Below are 24,610 nucleotides of genomic sequence, written 5' to 3'. Positions count from 1 at the left end.
TGAGATGATACTATTTTTTTTCAAATTTTTGAAGTGACATTTTATGTTATATAAAAATTATTTCTTTTGATAAACATGCCGTAACAGCCGCGCGGAACCCTATTTCCAACGTCAAATTAAAATTATAAATAATGGAATCGAATGAGCTATCGCTCATATTTTTAGAACCTTTATCTCTATTTTTCATGTTTTTAAACTTGTTGATTAGACTATAACACTAAAATAATTCAAACAATGTCTTAGGAGATACCTGTTGAAAGGTAGATCTTAACTCTCTGGAAGAGTTTTAGTTCTTGATTGATTATCTACATTTGTTTTGACGAATTCTATACATATTTCTGCATGTCATTGAAGAAATAAAGTATCATTATAATTATTAACGTGCCTATAATTTGCTGCCAGATATTACGAGTATAAAAAATTCAAAACCAGTCATATTTTCAAAAGAAAGCTGAAGGATTTTCTTGTTGGTAACTGTTATCGTTTCATGTAAATAAGTAGGTAGTTTTCATTATCTTTTTTCAGGAACTTTTAGTCTTCAATCTCTTTATGTGACGATTCCTGAAAAAAATTTATATTTTTGTCCCAAAGTGAAAATAAAGATTCATCATCATTATTATTATTAAACCGATCTCAAGAATGAAAGTACAAAATTGAACCTCATGTGACAACTGACATTATCAACCAAGAAAAAATGTATGTGCTCCAAACATAATCCTTATTCGATATGTTCGATTGATTGTCTGAATCATCAAGTTGATATTGATAAGACCACAAACAAACTCTAAATCACCATCTCGCTGGTCAATGGTACTGCTGAGAGCCCCGTGAAGAATAACGTGTTTTCTCGCTCGCTGGTATAATTTCTCGTGTCAAAACGTTTGAATAAATTTCAATAACCTTTAGCTTCGTAGTAATTGTTCGAAAAAACTGAATTCATTTTATTTTATTGGTAGCCATGGGGAGCTGCAGCCCACCTGCGGTGGCAGATCACACTTGTCCGTTTTCAACGGATGACAGAGGTACATTCGTGTGGGTACATTACGACTCTATGGTAATTATTCTGGTTACGCGCTTATCCCATGCCTTTTCAGCAAATTGGATTCGAAACTGAGATTGAGGAATTTTGTTCACTTTTCTGTCACGCAGCGTGAAATATTGGATCTGAAGCTTTCGTAACAGACGTAGAAGACTATTGTTAGAGATGATTCTGCAACCGTGTTAGGAATCACACGTTGAAAGGTAAGACCTCGTTAGTCCTTAGCTCGCACAAGTTTCTCAACTTCTGAGAGTTGTCGTTCGTATGGGGGCGACAGATGATTAACGGAAACACAGATTTTAAACAGATTTTTTTAATCTGATTCATTTTTAGCTTTTATATTTCCCCAACAAAGATTTCTATAAGTTTTGGACTTTATATTCAATTCATTTCGGTTTATTGTCCCAAGAAACAATGAATGCTTATAATTAGGGACTATAACTAACTGCAAAGTATAATAAAATAACAGAAATAACATACTTTACAATGAACACATATCATATCTAGAAAAAAAATACCAATGAAATGCAGTCAAATAATGAAATTGGTTACAGAAAGTAGGTATATGTTGAAATCGTGTAATAGAAATAAAATGCAAACTATGAAATTCCACTGATTAGATTTTTTTTCAATTGATATTTGAATTTTGTAAGGGAATTTTTTCTGGAATTGAATTATTTACAATGATCCCATTATGATATATCGATTTCTTTCCAAAATGTGTTTGTATCTTAATTTGTGACAAAAATTTGGGTTGTCTTGTGGCATGATTGTGAATATGTCCAATTGGAATAAAATTTAAATTTGATTTCTTTGTATTATTTTCTACAGAATGAATGAAGCAGCTAATTTTGAGTTTATAGAGTGAATTCAAGTCCAATAAAACGTTTGGCTTATATCGAGTGGTCCAACGAAAAGTATGCACCTTGCTTTTCTCCTTTTTTTGTAACTTAACGCAAAAATGTTCGTCCATAATACGGATATTAAAAGCCTATAAATTTCATCTGTACAAAATTAAATTAGTACAGGAACTCAATAAAGATGATCCTGATAGAAGGCTGCAGTTTTGTGAACAACTGAGCCAGCTACTAGTTGATGATCCGCACCTATCATTCAACGCGTGCTTTTCCGATGAGAGTACATTTTTTTTTAATGGACCTGTGAATAGGCATAATTGCCGTTACTGGGATGACAGTAACCAACACTTATTCCGAGAGGTCCATACCCAGTACCCTCAAAAAAATCTATGTCTGGTGTGGCATACTAGGTAGTCATATCGTAGGGCCACTTTTTATTCCTGGGAATTTAACTGGTGAGGTCTACATGAACATGCTTGAAGATACAATTGATCCTCTCATAACAGAAATAATTGAAAATGACCAAAATCATAATGATGATCGACTTCATTTCCTGCAAGATGGAACACCTCCTCACTATATTACTCCGGTAAGAGAGTTTTTAGATGACCGGTTTCCTGGACGGTGGATTGGAAGGAGAGGCCCCATCGAATGGCCTGCCAGGTCAGCTGATTCATCGCCTTTAGACTTAATCCTTTGGGGACACTTGAAAATTAAATATTTTGCTACGCAGCCCGAGTCCATAGAAGATCTTCGCCAACGAATTACAGCAGAGTGCAGAAGTATAACACCTGATATGCTACAGAATGTTAGGAATAGATTTGAACAAAATCTGTATTATTGTATGGAAGCAAATGGGTCACATTTTCAGCTCTTGCTGAAGTAGGATTCTACTGAGTGAATTACACATTTCAAAGTACTGGGTTGTAGTTGTTTTTCTTCATAATACCTACATGTTTGGGTGAAATGATGATTTATAAATGCTTCTTATTATTTTGTTTTGTAAGGTTTTCATAGGTTTTATTATAGATTCACCTGCTGTTCCCCAAATAGAAATGAGATAGTGCAAATGTGAATAAATGAGACTGAAATATATATTTTTTTAAAATTTTAAAGATATAAAGTTTCTAATTTTGAAAAAAAAAATCCAATAAGGGGAGATATTTCATTCATAGTTTTTTCAATGTTTATTCCATGACAATTTATCATCAATGTATAAACCTAAAAGATTTGTTGTTCTTGTACCTATACTTGATATCATTTTTATCGAACATAATCGAATTATTTGTCTTTAGTCTTAGGGAAATATTCATATATGAACATTTATTGAAATTGAGCATCAACTTATGTTTATTAAGCCAAATGAGAATTTCATCCAAATCATTCTTCATATAATTTTTTACTTTTTCGTAACTGTCTGAGAAATATATAATGGTAGTGTCATCAGCAAATAGTTCAATTATACCATTCAATTTCAAATTGGCTAGTGAATTAATATAAATAAGAAAAAAACCAGGACCAATGATGGATCATTGGGGTACACCACAAGTTATATTTTGAAGAGAGCTTTTTTGATTACCTATATAAACATATTGTCTTCTATCATACAGATAATTCTGAAACCATTCTAGAAGATTTCGTCTGATTCCAATATTGAATATTTTTTTCAATAATATACTATGGTCAACTGAATCAAAAGCTTTGCACAAATCGAAGGAAAAGAGGCAACATTTCTTATTTTTATCAATTTCCAGTTGGATTTGCGACACTACATCCATTACCGCTGTCTCTGTGTCGGTGGATCTGCGAAAACCGTATTGACTTTTATAGAAAAGGTTATTGTTTTCCAGATAGTTCATAAGCCTCATATATATCAGTTTGTCTAAGATTTTTGCAGAAACTAGAAGCACAGAAATTGGTCGATAATTGTTCAAATCGTTTTTTTTTCCATTTTTAAATATGGGCGAAACCTTTGCAATTTTCATTTTTTTAACTATTCCACTTTCGAAGGATTTGGAAATTATATTAAATAAAATTGGCAATATTTCACTTTTGACTGCTTTCACAGTTTTTACAGAAATTTCATCAGATTCACATGCTTTGTTAGGATTGAGTTCATCAATAATATCTTGTATTTCAGATATACAAATAGGTTCAAAAAACATAGATGAAACAATTGAAAGGTCATTAGATATTCTTGTTGTATTAAGGTTATTATTTGTTGGTTCATTACCTATTATAACGAAATGATAATTAACTGCTTCACAGATTTCAAGCGGATCATCAGTATTCATACCGTTAAGATTTAAACTTTTAATCAATGCATGGCCCATAGACTGTGCTTCCAAAATTGAATCTGGATAATACAAGAGATTCACAGAGTATGGTTTTTACTTTTTTGTTGAGACATTGTTTGTTGGTATAAATTTGATTGATGTTCATATAGGCAATACTGATGCATTTATTGATGTGATGTTTGAATTTCAAGTTTGAATCAAGGATGATACCTAAATTTTTTGCATGTTCAGTCGGTGCAACCACATCCTTGTCTACAGTTAATTGAAAGCCATTCAGTTCTCTCTTAGCCCCAAAGACCAAAACTGAACTTTTACTAGCATTGATTTGAAGACAATGCTGCGTAGAGGTAGAAATCAATGAGGCTATGTCTTCATTTAGCATCTGCATTGCAGTTATCATGTCCGAAGGGTGGAATGAAAGATATAATTGTGTATCATCAGCGTATAGGTTTATTTTGGAGTATTTGATTACGTTCACAAAGTTTGAGGTATATAATATAAATAGAAGAGGACCTAAAATCGAGTCTTGTGGAACACCGCGATTTATCTTCTTCTTTCTTCTTTGCACTCGCTCGCTCAAATAGTTTCAAATTTTTGTTTGCATTTATGCAAATATTACGTATTTTGGTTTGAATAGGTGCGGTATCCAAAAAATGTTCGCGTCTTCGGCGGGCTTTTCTGTGTGTATATAGTCTTTATGACTTTAGCCTTTCCTATTCTCCAATGCGCAGGCCGTCACTGGTTCTGAGACAACTTTCAGGATGTCAAAAAACAATATCAAACGAGTTTATAACTGGGTATCTTAAATTCCGAAATAACTACTTAATTTTGACTAAGATGACTGGACCATTTTACCTTTATCGTTGAAAATTATTATGAAGTACAATTTTCTCCGAAATTCATCATGGAGTTGTGTTAAAACATACCACTCTCCCAAATAAAACCCCGCAAAATAATTGAGAAGTCATTGTCAGCGTACCCCGTATCGCAAACCCAATAAACCCTCCCTCAAGAGCGCGAGAAGACATAAACGGGCAAATTTCGCAAATTCTCGTCATTGTAATTGCCCCCATCCCCCTGAGAGCCGATCCTCCGAACTGAGACTCATATACGCGTCGCGATCCCCAATAATTGTGGAATCAGCGTCAGAGAGACGATCCGGGAAATCCCCCAAAGACGTTCCCGCCGCCACGTGTGGTGTTTGATTGGGCCCGTAAGTAACGTTCGTCAGTGGGGATTAGAGCCGGTTTCACGCGTCACTAGTACGTAATCTGCTTAGCGCTGACGTTGATAAGAATGAATGGTGCCGGAGTTGCCAGTCATCTCGACGCTGCGCTGGCTGATTCGACGTCTTTCTTGCCTCTCGAGATAAACGAAGAGGAAACGTACCAGCTTTTGTTCGAGCGAACGTCGAAGATGATGCCGGTGCCTGCTTCGATTGGACGCTAACCGGGTTAATCTTGGATGATTACTAGAAGTGTAGCTACAAATGAATAAATAATACTACAAGACTTACAAGATGTTCAAAAATAATAGAACTGAAGAAAATTGGAACCACTATAAACTTCTTCGAAGTAAATGTGTGAATTTACTGAAACTCAAAGAAAAAAAAAACACTATTATGATAAAATTGATCAAAATAGGTCAAATCCGAGGATTATGTGAAAGACACTCAAACAGCTTGGAAGTCAAAAAAATAATAGCTATACGTTTACTGATGGTTTTTATTTCAAAATAAATGGTCAGTCAGTCATTCATAAAAATAATCTAGATATTGCAGAATCATTTAACAATTATTTTATTGATAGCGTACAAGAAATTGTGAACGCTATTGATCAATCTGATTCACTTCATGAGAACAATGTTATATCGATTAACAACTACTTCGAGACAGATCTGCAGCAGGAAGATCAACTAATTAGTTTCGACGTGGAAAGCCTTTACACCAACGTTCCGGTCGAAGAAGCACTCCAAATCATACAGAGGAAGCTATCCAAAGACGGGAACCTAAAAGAGAGAACGAATCTACCTATAGGAGTAATCATGGAATTACTAGGATGCTGTGTACGAAACTGTTATTTCCAACTGAAGGACGAATTCTTTACACAAGATGAGGGACTGCCAAAGGGATCGCCACTTTCACCAGTCATAGCCAACTAATACATGGAGAGGTTTGAAACTCTGGTCATTGAAGAAGCCCACAAGAAACCTCGAGTCTGGTTGAGATATGTTGACGACACCTCCATAATATGGAACCATGGGAATACTGAACTAGACGCCTTCCTGAAACACATCAACAGCGTGAGACCTTCCATCAATTTCACAATGGAGAAGGAAATCCACAACGAATTGCCATTCTTAGACGTTTTGGTGAAGAGGACCGACATTAAGTGGGAAACATCTGTATACCGAAAACCCACTCATACGGGACAGTATCTGTACCACGAATCCAACCATCATCAATCGACTAAAAGAGGAATCATCAAGACTCTATTATACCGTGCTTTTGGGCTCTGTAATACGAAGGAAGGTCTCGAGAAGGAACTAGACATCATCAAAAATGATCTTCAACGGAATGGCTACTCCAAAGCGATGGTAGAAAAGATTTTGGCTAGAAGACAGCAGGAGCCTCGCAAGGAAGAAAAGCCGTCACAACCAGTGCTAGCACTTCCCTACATCAGAGGATTATCGGAGAGCATAAGAAGAATTGGTTCCAAGTACAACATCAGAACCTGCTTCAGATCCGGTAACACTATCCGTAGCAGCCTCACGAAAACCAGGCCACCAAACGCGGACTGCGATTCCAAGAATTGCATTTACCGGATACCCTGTGAGTGCGGAAAATCCTATATTGGTGAAACTAAGAGGCCATTGAATGTTCGCATGGCTGAGCACAAGAAGCACACACAACGAGGGGAAACCAGCAAATCAGGAATAGCAGACCATGTTTGGACCCATCAACACAACATCGAGTGGTCCCAAGCTGAGATCTTGCATAGAGAGGAACATTGGTTTAGGAGAAAATTCAAGGAAGCCGCATACATGTTGTCCAACAACGTATTCAGCCAAGCCAGCGTAGAAATACGCAACATATGGAAACCCATCGTCAAACGAAAAATGGCCAACTCCCGCCAAAACGGTCATCTCTCACGGAATCAGTGAAGCGGAAAATGGAAAGCAGGTATAAGTGAAAGTATTTCAACGACCTATAAATAGTCATCTCTCGGAGGAATCAGTCCAGTCATCACCCGAAGACGATTGTAGATACTAACAATCGAAACGTCGTGAACTAACATGACTTGGAATCTCTACATTTTTTATTATTTTCTTTTTTCATTCCTTTATTTTTATTTATTCAATTGTTATATTTTTACTTGTAGGTTATTTCACTATTACCTGATTTCAGGTTTATTTTTACTTAATATAATTGTTATTTTCAGCTATTCATTTTTAATTATTCTTTTTTAGTTGTTTCAGGGATTTCAAATCATTTTATATAGTAGACAATGGAAGTCCGAACTAGTGAAATTCATCATGAAACATTGTCAATCACCTTCAAAGAAACCACTTAAATAGGTATAAATGAATGAACAGATTTATTAGTTTCAATAAGTATTTTGAATCAAATACCCAAACCCCACTGCAGGTAGAAAACGACCCGAACACTCATAGAATCTTTGGAAAAGTATTATAAACCCGCCTAAACCTGCTGTAATAAAATCACGAAATTTTTTTTGAGCACTTTTTTGCCATTTTGCCTTCATAATGAGCATTCATTACTATTATATTTTTACTATTAGAAAATGTATTTGTGATATGGATTTTCATCAAGCCTCAGCCAGTTCCATTCAATTTTCAAATATAGAAAAGTAATACGGTTACTTCCCCAACCTGTCCGAACAGTTGAAAGTAGCGACGTTATTTATCTCAGCGGTGAGCAAGAGCGGCCCTAATATTACAGGGCGGCGAGTAAAGTAGAGAGTCGATCGACCCATGCCGGAGAGCGAAATTACCAGTCAATTACCATATCCGTGTTGGCCGCAGCTCCTCCGAGCTCGGGGCTCTCACCTGGCCACTCCTGCTCCACCGTCAGCAGTCGGCGTGTCTAGTCGGTGCTGCCGTTGTGGATTATTGGCGCTTCGCCCACTTTTATACACCTTGTAAACTTCAGAGAAGGTTTCACAGATTTCGAATCGTTCGCGAAATTTTGGGGGTGCCTCAGGGAACGGTCCTGGGGCCGCTACAATATTGATGTATGGCAAAAATTTGTTGGGCACCCTGCACACTTTCAAAATAATAGCGTTGACATTTTCAAGGATTCTATGAACAACACGAATCAACTGTTGTTATATATTAGGTTCTTTCAAAAGTTTTTCCGTTTTCATGATTCTACTTCACTGTAATATCTTAATGGATACTCATTCAATCTAATAGAAATAAGCGCCATTTGAATCAGTGCACATTTGCCAACGTAACACAAGTCGAATGATTCCGTCAGCATAAAAGTTGTCTACTCGAGAGTCGATGAAATCAACGAAGCTAGTTTCCTCCTGGTTCTGATTGTTTAGGATTCTATCAGTAAGAAGGTAGTAGTCGCTTGGCGAGAGGTCTGCTGAGTATGGTGGGTGAGACAGAATTTCGACACTCAATTCGTTTAATTTTCGGACAGTGACTTGTGTGACAGAATATTTCAGGACTGCTCTAGAAGATTGCTGTAGAAAATAAATAAACATTATAGCCCGCATATTTCCAAACTCAAAGACATGTCATTCAAATAGAAACGTCACCCTTCTCCAAAGATGGGAATGGGGAGCTACCACACCATATACAACCATATATAACTCCCTTGATTACCTTCAACTCAGCGGCTCTGATAATGTCTACCGCAGTAGTGGACGAAACGTCGGGCATGAACATTTGCAGACCATAGGCAAAAAATTCGAAAAACAGCTTTCACACATCCCTTGATTGTCCAAAAATGATCTGTAATACTTTAGTATTTTCCCAAAATGTTTAGACCACACTCGAACATTTCATAATATTCCAGGATATTCCGAAATGTATTGGAATGCTCTAGAATACTCTCGATGATTCTAGACTATCCTAGATTTTTTTAGACGGCAAAAATTCCAACTCTTACATCTTGAAAAGCACGCCTCTCAAGTGGAAGCGGAAACTATTGCCATGGATACAGTAGGTTAGGTTAGGTCTAAGGTCTAAGGTTTATTGTGACTCACACCTATTGAAACTCGACGAAGCCGACAAAATAGTGAGATGTATTGAACAACTGATACCACTTTGGCGAACTCGCTTCACCATAACATCTGGTCGAGCAAGAGTTCAAACAGGGTGGGTCACTTTCAGAAGGGGTATATTTCAGGGTGATTCCCTCAGTCCCCTTCTCTTCTGCATCTCACTATTGCCATTATTCGTTGCGCTCAGAAATACTGTGGCACACCCGGAAACCGGAGGCACAAGGTCACCCATTTGTTTTATATGGGTGATCTTGAACTTTATGCCTCTTGGGAGAAGGATCTCCATCAGTCCTTGAGGGTGGTGGAAGAGTACACGCATGCTATCGGTATGAAATTCGGAATAGACAAATGTGCAATGGTCCATCTCAGAAGAGGACAATGCGGGGACTACGGAGAGGATGTGCAGCTCGTAGATGGAAGCGTCCTACACCATCTGGATGCCGGAGAGATGTATACTTACCTCGGGGTGGAACAACGCCACTCACAAGAGTTAACATCGGTGAAAAACTCTCTCCGCGGCAAGTATCAGCACAAACTTCGACAGATCTGGTCATCGGAAGTGTCGGGGAAGAACAAAGTTGCTGCAATAAATATACTTGCCATTTCAATCTTACTCTACTCGTTTGGAGTAGTGAAGTGGACTCGGGAGGAGCTGTATCAACTCGACGTAAAGACCCGAAAATAATGCATCTCTATAGGAGTTTGCATCCCAAATCGTCCGTTCCACGGTTGTACTTCCCACGACAACAGGGAGGCTGTGGACTTTTGAGTTTGGAGTGTCTGCATGACAGAATGGTACTGGATACAGCCTGTATAGTCATCAGGTGTTCAGATCCCCTTCTCTGCATGGTCCGTGACCATGGGAGAATTGGAACATTTCTCTTCAGGGCAGCTGCCCCAGCAGCTGATGAACTCGGTATAGTTTTTGACACTGAACGAGGTGACCACAACTCTGTCACCAAGTTGGAACCCGTTAAGCAAAAATCTCAGATAAAAGCCGCAGAGATCACCTTACTTCTGCGTAAACACAAGGATAAGCCAAAGCATGGGGTCTTCTTCAATAACATTGGAGACCTTGGCTTATCAAAGCGCCTGACGTTCGCTTTTCTCAGATCGACTGGGCAGAAGTTGGAGACTGAGTCCTTAATGAACTTGCTATCAGCATGTCCAGCATATGCGATCTCGGCTTATATCCATCGACAAAACGCGGCCCTAAGAGTACTATATTACCATCTACGACACTTTTACGGTATTGACGAGACACCGGTGTTGCCCTACGCTCCGGGGGATATTGAATCCGTTGTGAGGAACTAGGAGTGCCGAATGTATTGGAACTACTCGTTCCCCACCCTTAGGCTCATACAAGCTAATAAGCCTGATGTAGTCCTTCTCGACCACCAGAGCGATATTTGTCGTGGAGTTTTCAGCTCCTGGCGAGACGAATATCGTCAGAAAAGAGGAGGAAAAACGGATAAAATATCGAGATTTTCTCTTCGAACTCCGCAGACTCTATCCAGATCACTCTATCAAGATGGTTGTTCTGATTATAGGAGTCCTTGGTGGAATGATGCCCTGATCGTAGGTTATCCCTACTGTAGTCCAGCAACTGTTTGGTTTCAATCTTCGAAGGGTGAAAGAACGCCTTGGAGTAAGCCAATCCTGAAAGCTTTTGCCAGATGTTTTTAAATCTTCTCGCCATCCAGGTGTTCAATGTTTGTTTGGCAAAACCTAAAGCAATGCCAATGACAGGTTCTGTTCCAATGAAGCTACTTGCAGCACCCTCCATTGCAAGGAAGTCAACAGCCTCATTGCCTTTGATGCCATTGTGGCCAGGAATCCATACCAGAGACAATTTGTTTTTTCTATTGAGGAGAGTCGTTTCTGGCAGTTTGCTACAAATTTAAACGTTGCTCGGTAGGAGCCAAGGGCTTCCAACGGCGCTTAACTGTCCGAGAATGGATACAGTGTGTTCAAAATGTTCTGAAACGTTGTAAAATGCTCTGGAATTGTCTCTATTGTTATGAACTGTCCTAGAATTTTGCAGGAGGCTAAATCTTCAAAAGCACGCCTTTCAGATACAAACTGAAACCATCATCATGGATAGAGGGATATTACAACAAATAACTCCCTTGATCCACGAGGTTTCGGAATTTTCTGGAATGTTGTGGAAGCTGGGAAAAATCCCTCTCTTCTGTTATATCTACTCTAAAATAGCTCAAAAGAACTGAGTGCCCTGTGAAAAGAAAATCCAGTGACATTAGTCGACGAAATGTCACACTTGTCATTCAACTTGATTTTTGTCAACAACCACCAACAAGATATCAATCACAAAACAGGAATTGTAGCCTATGACCGAAGTATGTACGTACACAAAAGGCAGGTTGCCACCCTACTGCCAAAACCCCAGGATCCACGATATCCTTCATTTAAAATGCCCGGTGATAAGACTGATTAGTTGTCAGATGGTCCACGTTGATTCCAGACTGGACGAAGCTCTGGAAAGTTTCCGTAAGAAGAATAGGTTAGCCAACAAGTTGTGGAGGAACAGATGGATCCTCGTTAGTTGCTTCCTGGTATTTTTATTGATGGTGAGCCTGTTTTTGTATGGCACCTTGGTCGGTGCTGGGCTGTGCTCCGGCGGTACTTGGCATACTGCCGTAAATGCTCCCTGTCCCAAGACATTTAGTTTTCTACCCGGGGTGAATTTGGTGAGGAGCTCATCGGTGCTCACATACTGATATGCTGGAATATTATTCAGTTGTTTTGTTTATTCAAAATTATCTGTGAATATATAATACTGAAGTAAGGTCTCCTGTTGCAATCTTTTAGTGACTTATTGTTGAACTTCTTGAATACCGGTAAATCACGTGAGGTGATGAAAACTGAAGCTGGATAAGATATTGGGAATGTAACACAAAAGCAAGCCATCTCTCGCGGAGTTTGCGTTTTGAACAACCAATCAGAGCACAGAATTTCTATTTACGACACTTGACAGTTGCGACTATTACGGATTTTATGTTACCTTCCACTTCATGGTTAGTTAACCCAGTTTTTTAATTTCTGCTTTTTGAATTAACATTTGCTATATTTTAACATTTAAGTTACTATTCTCGACATGTGTCAAATTCAAACTATCTTGCATGCATTGTATTAACTTGTTGATATCCTTCGTTTTTAGGCTTACATTGGACTTTGTCCTCAGCCTTTATTTATATGTAATAATAATAATAATAACATAGTGAGATGCATTGAACAACTGATGCCACTTTGGCGAACTCGCCTTACCATCTGGTCAAGCAAGAATTCAAACAGGGTGGGTCACTTTCAGAAGGGGTGTATTTCAGGGTAATTCCCTCAGTCCCCTTCTATTCTGCATCTCACTATTGCCATTATCCGTTGCGATCAGAAATACTCGTGGGTATAACTGTCGGGTAACAAACCAAAGTTGCTGCAACAAATATGCTTGCCGTTCCAATCTTACTCCACTCGTTTGGAGTAGTGAAGTGGACTCTAGAGGAGCTGTATCAACTCGACGTAAAGACCCGAAAAATGATGCATCTATGTGGGAGTTTGCATCCCAAATCGTCCGTTCCACGGTTGTACTTCCCCCGACAACAGGGAGGCCGTGGACTTTTGAGTTTGGAGTGTCTACATGACAGAATGGTGCTGGATACAGCCTGTGTCGTCAGGAATTCGGATCCCCTTCTCTGCATGGTCCGTGACCATGAGAGAGCAGGAATTGGAGCATTTCTCTTTAGGGCAGCTACCCGAGAAGCTGATGAATTCGGTATAGTTTTCGACACTGAACGAGGTGACCACAACTCTGTCACCGAGTTGGAACCCGTTCAGCAAAAAGCTCAGATAAAAGCCGCAGAGAGCACCTTACTTCTGCGGAAACACAAGGATAAGCCAATGCATGGGGTCTTCTTCAATAACATTGGAGACCTTGGCTTATCAAAGCGCCTGACCTTAGCTTTTCTCAGGTCGAGTGGGCTGGAGTCGAAAACTGAGGGGTTCATCATGGCTTGCCAGGATGGTGTCTTCAACACCTTAGACTACCGCAGTCGCGTGATGGGTATAGAGGTTCCTGACACAAGGTGCAGGGCCTGCCGCGAGGCGCCCGAGACCCTAATGCACTTGCTATCAGCATGTCCAGCATATGCGGTCTCGGCCTATATCCATCGACAAAACGCGGCCCTAAGAGTACTATACTACCATCTACGGCACTCTTAAGGTATTGACGATACACCGGTGTTGCCCTACGCTCCGGGGGATATTGAATCCGTTGTGGGGAACGAGAAGTGCTGAACTTATTGGAACTATTCGTTCCCCACCCTCAGGCTCATACAAGCTAATAAACCTGATGTAGTCCTTCTCGACCACCAGACCAAGACGATATTTGTCGTGGAGTTTTTAGCTCCTGGCGAGATGAATATCGTCAGAAAAGAGGAGGAAAAACGGATAAAATATCAAGATTTTCTCTTCGAACTCCGCAGACTCTATCCAGATCACTTTGTCAAGATGGTTGTTCTGATTATTGGAGTCCTTGGTGGAATGATGTCCTCTCTACTCTCGAATCTCAAAATCATACCGGCTTGCCGCACTAAGGCAGAAATCTTAGCCGCACCGATGCAGAAGGCTGTCATTCTTAGCTCACCTCGCTTGCTCAGGGCACATGATTCTCGGACCCGATTATCACTTACCCCACGGTATGGGGAGTGGCCATTGATAATGCTGGCGCGCCCTCCCGAATGTATCGGGGCTTCGGGGGATAGGGCCTGACCAGCGCACACTACGGTGAGGGAAAATAATAATAATAATAATAATAATAATAATAATAATATCTTGTTTTCTTGTTTTTTTCGGGCATCACGGTGTATGATCTTTGAAATGAGTATCACTTTTTGCGTTAATACTGGCGTTGCAGTATTTCTTGAGCTGCGTCACTCAAACTATAAATTCAGCTTAAAGAATAGATTTTTTGAATGAAATGTCAACAAAACTTTTCCTGATCACAAGGTTTTTCCGACCACGAGGCAATATTGCCCTCTTTCCAAATAAATGTGGATACAAAAAAAGGGAAGTACAATCAGGCAGATTTTATAGCAAAAATAACTTTGATAGAGTTAACGATTATTGTAATTCCATTAATTAGGGCGAGAAGATTTCTCCTCCTGAACCGTTGAATGTGGTCCATTCATTATTAGAAGAAGTACTCAATCGGTGTTTCCCCATGCAAATAATCAAAGAAAAACGATGCAAACCATGGGTAACTCCCGGAGTTAGAACCTCAGCTGCAAACTTGAGATCCGTTCATGTCATCAAGAATTTACAATTGCAATTTTTTCTTAGAATATCAAAAAGATTATAAAATACAAACTTCTAGTTAAAGCTGCCAAAGACAGGTACTACAAAATAGGGTAGATAAATCTAAAACTGAACTTAAAGAGAGCTAAGCAATAGTCAACTCATTAAGAGGGAAAAGCAGATCTTTTCCTCAGCAATCCAATAAGGATCCCATTATATTAAACAACTATTATTACACTATCGCAGCTTCATTGACCTCAAATACAACAGGGTTATAATAATAATAATAATAATAAAGGTCTTTATTATTTTCAAATAATATACATATAGATTTTAACATTGTATGCAAAAAAAAATAAAAACATTTCTGAAAATAAAGGGCGAAGTTCATTTTCTGCAGACAAACGATAGTTTTACTACGAAAATGTTCTTCCACTTAACCCTAATACAGTGCGTCGAAGAATTCATATGCGTTTGTACATGTAATTGACAAATAGACAATGAGAGAAATGAGTGATAAGTGACGAAAATCGTTATGTTTGTTGGTTTGGCAGCGGGGCAGAGGGGTATCTAGACTTGTGTTTTGAATAAATTATTTTTATATTCTGATCTGAAGCAAGTAATACTGAGGTTCTTCAAACTTTCAGGAACGGAATTATATAAATTATAAATTTGGTAGGTGAAAGATCGTCTGAACATTTCAGTTTTGAATTTAGGTGGGGATAATAACCCTTTAAATCGTAGATTTAAATTATGTATGTCTGTTTGTAATATAAAGTGACCGCATGATGAACTCTTCTATTTTCCATATTCAACCATCCAATCTCAATTAATTTATGTGATATTCTCTGATTTTTCCTCACGCCGTATATTAGCCTCAAACAGGAATTCTGCACTTTTTGAATTTTATTTTTGTAAATAGTTGTTAAGTTCGGACCATAGACAGAGTCAGCGAAATTAAAATGTGATAAAACTAATGTTTCGCACAGTTTCATTTTGATTTTTCGAGAAATTAAATGCCTGTTTCCATAAATCAGTTTTAGTAAACTATATGCCCGTCGAATCAATTGATTAACATGTTTTTCGAATCTTAGGTCTGCCTCTATGATAATGCCTAGGTTTTTAGCTTCTTCAACAACAGGGATCAATTCATTATTAATTTCTATATTAATAGGAAACTGAAATCTAGCCCGATTATACATAGAACCAAATAACATTACTTTAGATTTAGCGCAATTTATTAGTAAACAATGTTCAGAAGCAAAATTAATGAACGTCGCCAGTTCCCTATTAATTATTTCAGAAGCATCATCTGCTAACTGCGGAGGAAAAGTGTGATAAATCTGTGTATCATCAGCATAGACATGAATCTTACATTGTTCTAAAGATTTTATTAAATTGATGGTATACACAGAAAAAAGTAAAGGGCCCAGGATTGAACCTTGAGGCACCCCCGAGTTCAATGTCATATATTCGGACTGATTTGATTCAATTTTTACACACTGTTTACGATTGTCTAAATAATTTTGTATAAGGCCAACAGCAGATTCTGAAAAACCTATATAGTGCAAAATATTAAGCAGTAATTTGAAGTTGATAGTGTCAAATGCTCTGCTGAAATCCAGCAGTACCAATATTGCACACAGACCTTTATCCATTGAGGCAATGATATCATCGACTATATTAAGTAAGGCTGTCGTACAGCTGTAGCCTTTACGAAAGCCAGATTGAACAACAGGCAATAGTGAGTGGTCGGCTAAATGCTGTCTTATCTGTACTTCAATGGATCTTTATATGCAAGATATACTTATGACTAGAACATTTCTCTTGCACCCCACCAATGCCACCGAGAAATATTGCGTGAAATAAAAAATAAAAGAAGTACTAGTATTGACGAGGATGAGTATATTAGAAAGTATCTCTGAAGGACCCTTGATAACCTCAGCTGAAGCTATGAATATTTCATTTGATAGTGGTGTGTTTCCATCATGCATAAAAACAGCAGTTATCATTCCAATCCACAAAAGTGGAAACAGTGAAGATCCGTCGAACTTCCGTCCAATTTCTTTATTATCAAAAAAAGATGCTGCTGTTTTTGCAAGACCAAAACATTTTGAATAAGGCCAATTTGGATTCCAGACAAAAAATACATTTTCCACTTTTAGGAGAAGGTATATCTAGGGATGAATGAAGGCGCAGCAGTTGAGGCAGCGTTCTGCCCCAACGGGGCAGAACGCTGTACTGCTTCAAAAGCTCAGTGTATAGATTTGGAGATGTAAGCTACAATTGGTTCGAGTCACACCTCCCTAACAGGAAGAAACTTGTGAAAATGCAAGAAAACAACTCCAACTCCAAAGAATGAAATATCAGGAGTGGCGTTCCACAAGGTTCAGTCGTTGGGCCGATATTATTCCTATTATATACAAATGACTGGCCCAATATACAGGGCCAGTTCACAATGTTTGCTGATGACACGACACTGATGTGCAAGGAGTCTAATTTTTAGTTCAAAATGGAAATTCAAGGTAAGAACAAGGAATTCAAGGAAGGAAGTAAAACACTGGTTCAACTCAAACCATTTCTGCTTCCATGCAGCCTTCTAACCTACAAATACATTCATGAACCTCTTATATTTGTCATTACAACTTGCGAAAACAAACTCTATACCAAATTTCTCACATTAAGATTGTACGTCTCATCTCAGAGGTTGTTGACATTGGCTGAGTCGTTATGAGCCATAACTTTGACCGTGTATGACATGAGGGTTTTCTGATCAAACTTCGATGATATGGCTTGTCGTATCGTTTCTGTGTATGGCTCTCCAGCTTCCTGAGGAAACGTTCCATGCTATTGATGCTGTGGATAAAAACACATTAAATCAATTGGCAATAGTGTGCCGAACGAAGAGACGCTTCTGTCATTTGAATTTTACTGTCTAGATAGCACATAGCCTATGAAGTCAACTGAACACCGTTGAAGTCAAGATGACGGTGAAATAACAAAAGCTATAAAACTAATCTTCAAAAGCTATACCCACATATTAGTTATTAGTTTTTGGTAAAACTGTTCTCTCCCAAAAATGCAACCCTTTCAATTTGAACAGTCTGCTTTCATACACTCAATTCATAATCATTTTCAGAATTCTCAAAGTCTGGGTTTGAAAAATATACCTGATGCAAATCATCAAGCAAGTAAACTCTATGCTGACATCTCCAAAGTGGTTCTCAGATGGAAAAAGATTATTCTTTTTTACGATGGTCTTCTTGTGTGAAATATTGAATGGGCAAGCTCGGGAAAAGTTTTAACCAATTCATTCAGCATAATGGGGACGTTTATGGTTATTATACGAGATATCAAGACAATTATTATATCCATAAAACAAATTACAGGGTCATTATGGACTCACTCTTAGTCGAAGGTTCAAATAAATTCTTTGAATTCAAAATATATATATAAACAATGTTTAAAGTGTTGTTTTAAAAATACAAAAGCTAAGGTTGATTAGGGTTTGTGTAACTCTTTTGTAACAATAGCTTATACCGGGTGCCCCAACATCCTATATAAACTACACTCTGATATACAGTGTCATCCCAAGGTATGCACCATATGGGAAACTTATTTATTGAGGGTTTTTCGACAAAAAGCTATTACTGATAAAATTTTGTGCATCCCCTAAAACTAAACATGCACTAACAAAATACAGTAAAACATACTTAATATACGAGGATTCTTCAAATATTTGATTTTGAGACAGAAGTAAAGTACCCTTATTTTGGAAAATCTCGTGAAATTTTATTCAAAAAAGTTGTTCAACATTGAAAAATACATCTAGACTGGAAGTCATGGTCATCTAAGGAAAGTTTTATTTTTTAACTATTTTTTAAATGGGGGCTACGAAAAAAAAATTTGCTAATACGATAAATAGACATCATCCTGCATACGACGGTTTACTTTAAAAGTCTTTGATATTATGAATCACACAACTATGGTGTTAACCATGGTCAATTTTTTTGAAGAGTTAAATAATTTTCAAAGTTTTTGGTGCAGAGTTATTTTTATTTTTTGTTAACACCGAAAATTACTCAAAATTATACAGTATTGTAACAAGAACTTAATATTCAATAATATCAAATCATAAAACATTAAAATAAAATAGGTATTTTGGAACAAACTCATCGATTTTCTGGAGATTACTTTGGAGAATTATTTTGGACAAGAACATCTCCAGAAAATCAACAAGTGTTTTCAGAAATACCTATATTATTTTGATGTTTTGTGATTTGATATTATTGAATATTAGGGTTTTTGTTACAATACTGTATAATTTTGAGTAATTTTAGGTGTTAACAAATTATAAAAATAACTTTGCACCAAAAACTTTGAAAATTATTTCACTCTTCATAAAAATTGACCGTGGTTAGGTTAGGTTAGGTTAGGTTAGGTTAGGTTAGGTTAGGTTAGGTTAGGTTAGGTTAGGTTAGGTTAGGTTAGGTTAGGTTAGCTTAAGTTAGGTTAGGTTAGGTTAGTTTAGATTCCACAACCATAGTAGTCTCCATTTGAAAAAAAAAATACTGTAAACAATTCCCTATGTCATTATGAAATAAATTGAACAATAATGGCCCACAATGTGATCCTTGTGGTACACCGGAAGCTACAGGAATTATTTCAGAAATGTGATTATCATTTCTAACACACTGAAAACGTTGTGTCAAGACGTTTCAATTTGATCTAGTGTTGCCTGTGTGGATAATATTGGATAATTGTTACTAACCGAATTTTATGATTTTCTGAAGTCATAAAATTGAATTTGAAGTCATGTTACGGTGACGTAACGTAGAAATGGAATGCGGGAATGGTTATCGCCGTCGTGTTCAGTTCAAGAACTGATCGCTATTTGAGTATTGAAGCTTGATATTTATGCAGTTAGAATTACTTAAAATGCTTGGGAAAGAAAGTTTTTGTCTTTCTACTACTCCATTTTGATACAAAAAATGGATGAGGGAATCTTCCAAAGAAAGGAAGGAAGTAATCAATTTGAAAATAAGTAACTCTATACATGGATGTGTAGATCATGCAAAGAAGTAACTTTCAGACACAAACTAAAAGAAAGTCCTCCTGAAACAGCTACTTTCATATAAACATTGAATTACACGAAAGAAAAAATTTTTTCGAAACAAATACTTCTATATGAACACTGAATTATACAGAAGATACTTTTCTCTACTCAGTTTGTATTTCAAACATTCGTTGTGGAATAAAAATCAGATATCATTCACATGAGTTCTACTTTAAATGAATGGTAATAAATTGCACTTACATGGAACACTGTCACCCTCACTGGTATACACCGATGTTTCGCCTTAAGACACTTGCCACAAGGCTCTTCAGTACCAAATTGGATAATATTATAGAAAATACACACTTATTTTGAAATTGATCACTTCCTTCCTTTCCTTGGAAGATTCCCTCATCCTTGTTTTTTGTATCAAGATGGAGTCGTAGAAAGCCAAAAACTTTCTTTCCCAAAAATTAATCACTCCTAAAAATATAACCCCTTCAATTCAAATTAAAATGCTTGTTTTTGTTGTTTACAATATGGCATCCTTGGACAAGTACTAATAGTAATAACGAATGTGATAACAACGTAGACTTATAAATCTTATGAACGCAAAACGCGATGTGAACCGGGATTACCAAAACCTTGTTGATGTGTATCTAATAAAATCATTGAAAACAACAATATACGACTGTTACAAAAGCAATGAGGTTCCTACAATTGAAATCATAAGGAAGAAATTGAATACTTTTGGCCATAACGTGAGCTGCTGTGATAAAAATCTTCGGAATTGGATAAAGAAACTAGAATTTAGATTTAAAATAATAAACAAACGTCAAGCAGTTATGGAACAAATAACTAAATTTAGACAAGAACAACGGCAAATTTGCTTTTCGGACGAATTATTATTCACAATTAATATTCATACTAATGTATGACACTCACGACACAGTTACGAAACAGTAAACTGATGATTCGAGAAGGTGTACGCCTAACATGCCTGCAAACAAAGGATCGCGACCAATTATTGTGTATTGAATAACAATTTGTATTTTGAAGATTACTATACCAAAAACCAACTACTTGAAGTTTTACAGACAAAAACATACTGAGACTTCCCCCCTATTATTGTGTTTTCAATCCCATCGAGTTGATTTGGGGAAAATTGAAACAAAGCAACAGGCATAAAAATAATTTTTCCAAAATTTGATATGAAGGTTATAGAACTAATTAAAGAAGAAGTATTTAATATTACCGAAGAAGACTGACAGAAAAGGATTAAAAAAGTAATTTTAGTTGAAAAAGACTATATGGAGATTGGACATTGCCATATTAATGGTGGGAATAAATTCATTATCGATTTAAATAACGATAGTGATAGTAAAACAGAGAATAAGGAAGAGGAATTATCAGAAGCTTTCGAAGAAAGATAGTAAAGTGTTTTTGAAGCGATCGATTGTAAATACATGTGAGTAATTTGTATTCAGAAGTATTTTCAATTATCACCCGGTTATTTGAATCCCTACTTTCCCATTCTCATATAATCAGAAAATGATTATTGAATAACGAAATTAGTTAGCTCCCTAACTATATTATTAAAGGGGAGCTCTTGGAAGATAGGTTGCACTATATCGTTTACTTGAACTATACTTGTGTTGCCGAAACGTTAAAAAACATACTCAAAACTAACGAGGTGGCAATATTGAAAAACAATGAATTCAATCGTATTTACAAATCCGTTCTCATTTGCTTGAATATGTCGCTTATTGAAAAGATCAAGACTAATTCATAGAAACTTTCACAAACGATGAAATACAGAATAAGTGTTTCCATGCAGAGATCACGACACATCCAACAAAACGACGTCCACCTATCAATTCCACGCTCCCCGGGGGGTGGCCAACCGTTGACTCCTATACGATAAAAAATGCATCCCCAACACCGTAATTCCTTGCATCAATCATGTTACACGCACTTTAGGAGCGCGATCAATCCTGGTAATACTTCGCAGCATCGACCACAAACTTAAAAAACAAACGGTGATTTTTTGTGGGCCGGGAGGTCCCCGCGATGACCGATCACTCTTCACTTTGACATATGGCAGAATCCCAGTCCGGCAGACAATACATGATGGTCCCATTCAAGCGAGAGCGGGCCCCACATTTGGGGTATTTATCATATTAAAACTCTCGGAGATTTCATTTAGATAAACGGTCGATGGCATGTGACATGTATATGCCAGGTAAAATGCCTGCCTCTCAACAATAACCACTTTAAGATGCCATTATGGGGTACGAGTCTAGATGCAGATTAGTGCTGCGTTTGATAGATTGGCCGTGGCACACAAAATCAATAGGGCTTATCTCGGAACAGTATCAGCGTGTGTTTGGAGCGGAGAAAAAGAGGTGGATGAAGGATGACAGTTTCATCGAAGAATTTTCAACGTTGATGCGTGAGATAAGGTCAAGAAAATCAATGTGCCATTCAATTAGGAGGCTTCCTTATGGTCAACTATCAATTTTTATATTGATACTCAGCTATCATGGAATAATCGAATTGATTTTGTTTTGAGTAATCTTTCTTGGCATTGTCTTGTCATTTGGAAACTCCGAAATTTTGGCCCTGTCGCCAATTACGCCACACCAAACTATTGTGTTATATGTTATGGCAACTGCAAAAGAATGAATGAACTTTTGGACCATCAGGAAAAAATTGTAGGAACTGTGTGTTTCAAAAAATTCAATGACTCATGCAGACTTTTATTTGCAGACTAGAAAAGTTTAACAGTTATATCACATAGTGATGAAATTTGGTTACACATTCAATGTTTCTGTACCAATTTCTTCAAACACTCTAGAATACTGTGAATTTTATAATGATTTTAGAAATGCTGATTATACAGGTTTAAATAATTATTTTGCAGGAATAGATTGGGAAAGCTGTTTATATTTCTCGAATGTAAATGAAGCATTATAATCTTTCTACCATATTTTGAATATGTTTTTGTCGTTGTTTGTTCCACGAAAAAAGTTTGAAACTTCTACATATCCTAAATGGTTTAATGCAGATCTAAGATATCTTATAAAAGAAAAAAAAATGGCTCATAAAACTTTCTTGAATTCTCGTGATGATAGGGACTATATAATTTTTTCAGACCTTAGAAGAATATGCAAGAACTTATCTGAGACTTGCTTCAGAAATTATGTGAATCAGCTCAATCAATCCATATATACCAATCCGAAATCTTTCTGGAATTATTTTAATAATAAAATAGCTACAAATGAAATACCGGACACAGTAAAATATGGGGTTGAGATTGGAACCAACAGCAAGCAGATTGCAGATTGTTTTGCAAACTTTTTTACTACTGTTTATTCTTCTTCTGCTGATATAGATGTTAATAATTTTTCAGAATTAGTTGAGTATGATATACCAGATTTCTACGTGTCAGTGGAAGACATTTTCAACAAAATTTTCAATCTCAAAGACAAACTGAATTGTGGACCTGATGGCTTTCCCGAGTTATTTTTCAAAAAATGTATCTGTACCTTAACATATCCCATATTTCTTATTTTCAAGTGCTCATTAGATTCCAGTTCATTTCCTGACCTGTGGAAACATAGCTTTATCCGGCCTATTTTTAAATCTGGTGATGAACAAAATGTGGAAAATTATCGAAGTATCTGTAGTCCGTCTTCACTTGCAAAAATTTTTGATTCATTAGTTAGTGATCAGTTAAAATTTTACTGTAAGGAACGTTTAATAAATAATCAACATGGATTCTCACAATATAAATCTACTATTACCAACTTTATGATTTTTTAACACAAAATACTGGATGTTTTGGAAAGTAAAGGGCAAATGGATACAGTGTATACGGATTTTTCAAAAGCTTTTGATTGAGTAGACCACAATATCTTATTGAAAAAATTTAAAATATTTGGATTTTCTGACTCAGCTGTAACATGACTCAAAATTTTCTTATGTAATCGAACCCAACAAGTTAGAGTTGGAGGCGTTACATCGGTTATAATTCAGGTGCCATCAGGGGTACCTCAGGGTTCTCACTGCGCTCCTATGTTATTCAATATCTTTATTAACGACATTGTTGAATGATTCCATCATACTGATTTTTTTATGTTCGCAGATGATCTCAAAGTTTTCATACCAATAAGATCACTATATGATTCAATACTAATGCTGTTTTTACGTCTTAGTATTCTCCCGATTTTGTCGGTCACACCTTTGACATAAGGTAGTGTCACAGATTGTCTGTCGTGTGGAGAGTCTTCTGTCGATCTAGTGGATGTTTTTTTGATTCTTCTTTGTATGTCGATGGCCTTTTGAATGATCTTTGGTCCGTAGCTATTTTGTCGCAGAGCCTTTGTTATCTCCCTCAATTCTGTTGGACAACCTACAAACCGCACAAAACGATATCCAGTTGGCTGCCCAGACCGAAAGAGAGAATTTCTCTAGAAAACCAAGGAGTATATAGCATCAGATGCCAGAACCAAGTGGCACAAAAACTCGATAAGAACAAAACAAACCTCCTCTGCCCTCTTCAACGCCATCTACAATCTATCTATATATATATATATATATATATATATATATATATATAGATATATATATATATATATATATATATATATATATATATATATATAGATATATATATATATATATATATATATAGATATATATATATATATATATATATATATATATAGATATATATATATATATATATATATATATATATATATATATATATATATATATATATATATATATATATA

The 24,610-nt window shown here is 36.8% G+C and overlaps 1 long non-coding RNA gene across 1 annotated transcript; it reads left to right on the top strand.

Annotated features, from left to right (window-relative positions):
• The first annotated feature begins 12,333 nt into the window (after positions 1-12,333).
• On the top strand, positions 12,334-18,259 carry LOC141480744 (uncharacterized). The gene is made up of 2 exons (XR_012464532.1): positions 12,334-12,483; positions 17,895-18,259. It is a non-coding gene; the product is annotated as an uncharacterized lncRNA (long non-coding RNA).
• The last annotated feature ends 6,351 nt before the right edge of the window (positions 18,260-24,610 follow it).

This window comes from Leptinotarsa decemlineata, unplaced genomic scaffold, assembly GCF_025532065.1.
Source record: "Leptinotarsa decemlineata unplaced genomic scaffold, Ldec_3_MD MMD2_tig00000008_RagTag_RagTag, whole genome shotgun sequence".
Taxonomy (NCBI): domain Eukaryota; kingdom Metazoa; phylum Arthropoda; class Insecta; order Coleoptera; family Chrysomelidae; genus Leptinotarsa; species Leptinotarsa decemlineata.
The sequence above is the reverse complement of the archived record's forward strand: the minus strand, read 5'-3'. Positions and strand labels throughout refer to the sequence as shown.